This window comes from Meriones unguiculatus, chromosome 18 (assembly GCF_030254825.1).
Source record: "Meriones unguiculatus strain TT.TT164.6M chromosome 18, Bangor_MerUng_6.1, whole genome shotgun sequence".
NCBI lineage: Eukaryota > Metazoa > Chordata > Mammalia > Rodentia > Muridae > Meriones > Meriones unguiculatus.
Genome location: NC_083365.1, coordinates 50,048,960 through 50,055,957, shown reverse-complemented (window position 1 = coordinate 50,055,957; position 6,998 = coordinate 50,048,960).

Here is a 6,998-nt window from a genome sequence, read left to right as displayed (position 1 = left end):
CCAGGAACTGCCTGTGCTGAAGTGATCCCCTAGTTCAGAGAAAGATGCGGCAGCAGGCTCAAAAGAAGTTGGGATGTAAGCCCAGGCAAAAGCAGAAAGATGAGCTGCATTTGAAGAAATCCAAGAGGTACTATTTTGTTTTCCTCCATTCTTTTCAGTACTGGAAACACAAGCCAGAGCCTCACACTCCATTCTACCACTGGGCTACAATGTCAATGGATTTAGAGGGCAGTTGATAAGAGAGGTTGTTGGGTCTTACTGTGTAGCCCAGGCTGGCCTAAACTCATGATCCCCCTGCCTCAGGCTTCCAAGATCTGTGATCAAGTCCATTAGCCATTCTATCTGGCATCAGGGAACTCTTCTTTTTTTTGATGGTATCGTTGTTTGAGACAGGGATCAGTATGTAGCCAATCTCAAGTCCACAGAGATCTGACTGCTTCTGCCTCTGCCTCCCAGGTGCTGAGATTAATAACTTCTTCAGTTTTGTTTGGGGGGGGTTCAAGACAGGGTTTCGCTGTATAGTCCTAGCTGTTCCGGAACTCAGAGAGCTGCCTGCCTCTGCCTCGGAAGTGACAAGCCCTTACTTTTGAGAGTAGCAGAACTATCCTTTCCACCATCTCCCACCCCCTGGAAGACCTGGGATTTTTAGGGTTACTCCCTTCTCAGTCCCCCCAAAAAAAACCTCCCCTACTTGATATCACAGAAGCTTTAAGAGAAAAGAAGGAAAACTGTGTGGTTTCCTCTATTACAAGAAAACTGGCTGGGCATAGTGGCACATGATTTTTATCCCAGCACTCAGGAGGCAGAGAGACAGGCAGATCTCTGTGAGTTCAAGGCCAGCCTGATCTACAGAGTGAGTTCCAGGACAGCCAGAAAAACTCTGTCTGGAAAAAAAAAAAAAAAAAAAAAAAAAAAAAATATATATATATATATATATATATATATATATCTTAGCCTTTAATCCCAGTACTTGGGAGGCAGAGACAATTGGATTTCTGTGAGTTTGAGGCCAGCCTGATCTATAAAGTGAGGTCTAGGACAGCCTGGGCAGTTACTCAGAGAAACCCTGTCTTGAAAAACCAAAAAGAAAAGAAAAAGAAAACAGACAAACATATGAAAACTGTGGATGCTAGTTTTAAAAGTACCCTTTTTACTCTGAAGATATCAGTCTGATGTTCAAGGGGAATGGCCATCATTAGCCTTTTTTGTCATTGTTTATTTGTTTGTTTGTTTGTGTTTTGGGGACAGGGTTTTTCTGTGTAGCCCTGACTGTCCTGGAACTCACTCTGTAGAACAGGCTGGCCTCTGCCTCCCAGGTGCTGGGATTAAAGGTATGGGCCACCACTGCCCAGCAAGCCATTTTTTTTTAAGTGGCTGCATGTAGCATATAAATGTCATTAACTTACGTGAGGTGTATGTAGCTCAGATGGAAGAGTGCTTGCCTAGCATGTTCAAAGCCCTGGGTTCTATTCCAAACAGCACATGAGACAGACATGGTGATCTATGCCTGTTAATTCAGCACTTAAGTGGGAGAGGCAGCTGTATCAAAAATTCAAAGCTAATCTACATATGGAATTCAAGGATAAGCTGAGATACAGGAGAATATATATATATATGCATATATATATAATACCATGTTGGACATATATACATATATATATTTGTCCAACATGGTAGTATATGCCTTTAATCCCAGCTCCTGGAAGGTAGAGGCAAGAGGATAAAAAATTCAAGTCCATTTTCTGCTGTATAGACTTGGAGGCTATAATCTCAGCGCTTGGGGAGACAGAGGCAGGCAGATTACTATGAGTTCAAGGCCAGCTTGGTCTACAAAGCAAGCCCAGGATAGCCAAGGCTACACAGAGAAACACCGTCTCAAAACATAAACAACAACAACAACAAAAACAAAATCACACACACACACACAATGGACGTTTTAGCTTGCAACTTTACCCTTGTCTTTTTTCCTTTTGTGAGCTTGAAATATCATGTGCTTTTATTCAATTAATTGAGGAGCAGGAGAAGGAGGAGGAGGAAAAGGGCTGGAGAGATGGCTCAGCGGTTAAGAGCACTGGCTGCTTTTCCAGAGGTTTTGAGTTCAATTCCGTCAACCACATGGTGGCTCACAACCATCTGTAATGGAATCTGATTCCCTCTTCTGGTGTGCATGAAAACAGAACACTCATAAACATAAAATAAATTAATTAATTAAAAAAAAAAGACTTGGAAGTTAACCTAGAATACTCGAGGTTCCACCTCAAAAGAAAACACAACACAGACCGCGAGCACACACACACACAAAGTATGACTAAGACAGTTCTATCTCCGAACTTCCTAGAAGAGGAAAGAATGAATTCCTTTTTAGACCCTAAGATAATCTGGGTTTCTATCACTTGTAGGCTACACAATCTAGATATATACAGATTCCAAGGTCTACTGGAAGCTTTAGGACTTGCATCTGGATAAAATGATCTCTTCATGCTAATCATGCACAGACCGGGCCAGGGTTTGAAAACACTTGTTGGGACCCAAAAGGCAGTTCTTTTTTCTTTATAATGTATTTATTGTTTTATTAATTACAGTTTTTTCACTTTGTATCAGAGCTGAAGCCCCATACCTGGTCCTCTCCCAATTCCACCCTGCCCCCTCTCATCTCCCCCATGCCCCTCCCCAAGTCCACTGATAGCAGAGATCCTCCTCTCCTTCCCTCTGACCTTAACCTATCAGGTCTCATCAGGACCGGCTGCATTGTCTTCCTCTGTGGCCTGGTAAAGATGCACACACACCCCCTCAGGGGGGAGGTAATCAAAGAGCCAGCCACTAAGTTCATGTCAGAGACAGCCCCTGTTCCCATTACTAGGGAACCCACTTGGATACTGAGCTGCAATGGGCTACATCTGTGCAAAGGTTCTAGGTTATCTCCATACATGGTCCTTGGTTGGAGAACCAGTCTCAGAAAAGACCCCTGTGCCCAGAGTTTTTTTTTTTCTCTCTCTCTCTCCTTGTAGAGCTCTAGTCCCTTCTAGATCTTTCTATCTCTCCCTTCTTTCATAAGATTCCCTGCACTCTGCCCAAAGTTTGGCTATGAGTCTCAGCCTCTGCTTTGATACCCTGCAGAGTCCCTCTGTGGTAGGCTCCTGTCCTGTTCCCTGTTTTCTTCCTCTTCTGATGTCCATCCCATTTCAAAAGGCAGTTCTTAAATGGGTGGGATGAAATGATTATACTTCAGATGCAGGAAAATCACTGCTGATAGTTGACTTGAAAGATGAACCAAGAAGGCAAGGCATGAATGACAGGCCCCTCCCAGGCTCTCCAGAGGCCTGCAGTGTGCCCCCCACCCTCAAGCTCTGTGCCATTCCCAGGCCATGGGCGTAGAAGGAAAAGGAAGGGATGTGGGCATGTACTGTCGCCTCTGGCCCAAGAGGGTGGAATTTTGGGAAGGGGTGTGTTCTGAAAAAAGGGAGGAAGTTGCCACCCCATTGGAAAGAATCTGCCATCCTGCCTTCCAGCTGAAATATCAGATAGAGACTGTTCTTCTCCAGGACATGAGGGAACTGGAATGGCCAAAGGGATTTGCTTTTTTCCTGAGGGACTGAATAAAAGTACACGATGTTTCAAGCTCACAAAAGGAAGAAAGATAAGGAGAAAGTGGCAAGTAAAAAGTCCATTGTGTGTTATCTCTGTTATTTTAGAATTAAATAATACGTACAGTGGGCCGGGGTCACAGTTCATGCCAGCCTAGTAACTGCCTTAACTCTGTAGCCTTGCATTTAGCACTTTTGGCAGAGATTTCCCTAACAGTTTTCAGTCCTCAGCCAGGCTAAGAAAGAGAATCAAAGAACCACTAACTCAAATAAGGTTGTATTGATGGGGGATGGAGGAGACATCGGGGTCTGATAGAGTGTTTGTTTAGCATGTGTGAGGCCCTTCACTCAACCGGGGTGTATGCACGCCCACTTGATCACACACACACACACAACACACATACTCACACACAAACACTCATGCACACTCACACAAAGAACAGTCATTCAGCTGGAGAAAGGTGGTTCACCCTTAATCTCAGTATTTGGGGGGCAGAGGCAGGTAGATGTCTGTGAGTTTGAGACACAGACGGTCCACATAGCAGGACTCAGGCTCTCTAAGGCTGTAAGGTGAGACCTTGTGTCAACCAACAAACCAAGACAAAAACTCATTCAGGCCTGAGAGATGGCTCAGCAGTTAGTTAGTCATAGTACCCAGGTTCAATTCCCAGCACCCTCAGAGTGGCTCACAACCACGGGTAACTTCAGTTCTAGGGGACTTGACACCTTCTAACTCCCAAGGGCACCAGGCACACACACGGTACACATGCGTACATGCAGGCAAAACACTCACATATGTAAAAATAAATAATAAGTCTTAGAGAAGGAAAAGAACAGCCTAGAGAGAGAAAATAAAAACCATTCAATAATCGTTTTTTTTAACGACCATAGAGCTTAATTTCTTTCTCTCTCCCTCTCACCTTGATTCAACAATACTTTTAATTTCAAGCAATGTAAGGCACAATGCAATCCCAGCACTCAGACAGAGGCAGGAGAATCATGAGTTTGAGGCTATTCCAGGCTACATAGTGAGACGCTGTCTTAAAAATAAAATATTCTTAAATGGTCCCTTTTCATTCTATACTATTCTTTCCTTCTTCGTCTTTGAGAGGTCTCACTAGGGAGCGCTAACTGACTTGGGACTTACTATGCAGGCTGGCCTTGAACTCTCAGAGATCTGCCTGCCTCTGTTTCCTAAGTACTGGGATTAAAGGAGTGTACCCATCTGTCTTAGCCTCACACTTTCAGGACTGTCATTTCTTTGCCACTGTGCCAACATTCCATACCTTTGTTTCTTTCTCTGCAAAAATAATGATGGCGATAAATGTCAGTGGAGATATTTCCCAATCTGTTTAGAGATTTTCTTTTCTTTTCTACTCTGGAAAGTTATTTAAAACCCTTCTGCTCACTGGACAGTGGATGAACATGCATTTAATCTCAGCACTTGGGAGGCAGACGCAGGCGGAGTTCGAGGCCAGCCTGGTCTGCAGAGTGAGTTCCTGGGCAGCCAGGGCTACACAGAGAAACCCTGCCTCAAAACAAACAAAAAAAAAACAAACAAAAAAAGTAGGAGGATATGGGAGAGTGCTTTGAAATGGCATCTGGACAAGACATGACATTTGCACTCAGGAACTCACAGCAGCTGTGGTTACACAAGATCTACATAAGACCAAGACAGTCAAAATTCCAAGGAGGATCTCATGAGGCTCTACCCTTAGCTGAGGAGCTACTAAAGGAAGAGGACATTTTAGGGGGTTCTTTTAGGGAGGAGTATAGAGGAGGATATCATCAAGATACAAATTATATATGAAAATGTTGAAGAATACATTTTAAAAATTGAATGAAAACAACAAACCACAAAATATTAATATACAAAAAGCTTAGTAACAACAGGCTCTGGTAACCATATATATTCATTTCCACCTTATGGGTCAATAGCACCAAAGACCCTACAGAGGTCTGTTCACTCGGTGCTCCTGATTGGAGCTCTTTCTTCTTTCTCCTCTTCTTCCTTGTCTTCTTTTGAGACATGGTTTCATATAGTCCAGGCTAGCTTTAAACTCTAGGTAGCCAAGGATGACCTTGAACTACTCTTTTTTTTTTTTTTTTTTTCTGTTTTTAAGATGGGGTCTTGCTAGGTAGGCCTAGCTGGCCTGGAACTCCCTCTATGGACCAAGAAGGCCTCAAACTCACAGAGATCTGTCTGCCTCTGCCTTCAGAGGGCTGGGATTGAAAGTGTGAGCCACCGGGCTTGAACTTTTTTTTTTAAGAGAACTACACATTTTATGAGTGTGTGTGTATGTGAGGGGGGGGTGCCTGTCTGTCTGTCTCTGTGTGTATTCCTGTATAGTGTATATTCATGTGCATGTGAAGGCCAGAGGTCTCCTGATGTGATGTCTTTCTGGGTGGCCCCCCCACTTTATCTTTGAGATAGTCTCCTATCAGGCATTCACCAGTTGGCTAGACTGGCTTGGCAACCCTTTCTGAGACTCCACCTGCAACTTCCCATCCCAAATCTCTGTCTTCCCACACTAGTGTTACAGACACATAACGCCTAGCCTTTTCATATGGTTGCTGGGAATCTGAACTCAGGTTCTCGCTTGCTCAGCAAGTACTTTCCCCAACTGAATCATCCCCCTAATCTGACCTTGAACTCGTTGTTGTTGTTGCTGCTGTTGTTTGGGGCTTAGGAGTTTTGGTTTGGTTTTGGGACAAGGTCTCTCTGTGTATCTGGCTTGTGTATCTGGTCTAAAACTCATTAGGTAGAAAGGGCTGGCCTCGAGCTCACAGAGATCTACCTGCCTCTGTCTCCCAAGTTTTGGTATTGATGACATCAGCTACCATACCCAGCTTCTGACATTGAACTCTTGATCCTGTTGCTTGTACCTCCCAGATGCTGTCTTAATGCAGTTAATGCAGTGTCAGAGATCAGAGCCCAGGGCTTTATGTGTGCTAGGCAAGCGTTCTAATTAAGCTCCAGCCCCAGCCCCAGCCCCAGCACCATGTCTTATCAAATCCTTACTTAACCGTCTTTCCCTCTAGTTAAAACTTTCCATCAGTTAACGCTCAATCCCTGGGACCTACGTTGTTTTTATAGGAGCTGTACAACCTCACTCTAATCATTATCGCATCGTTGGCACATTGTACCAGCTAAAATTAATATCACATGCAGCCTTGAAGTCTGGCAAAATTGAAGTCCTGATTGCAAGGTTTCCTCTTCACTCTACTCTCAAGGAGATGTCCCTAACTAGTCATCATTATCTTGGGCCTTTGTTATAAGGAATGGGGGTACAGCTCAGTGGTAGAGGATGTCCTTAGCATTGTCCTGGCTCAAACTCCACCCTCAAACTCAAACTCTCAAGTGTACATACACACACTACATACTTTTTTGTTTGTTTTTGATTTTTTAAGACA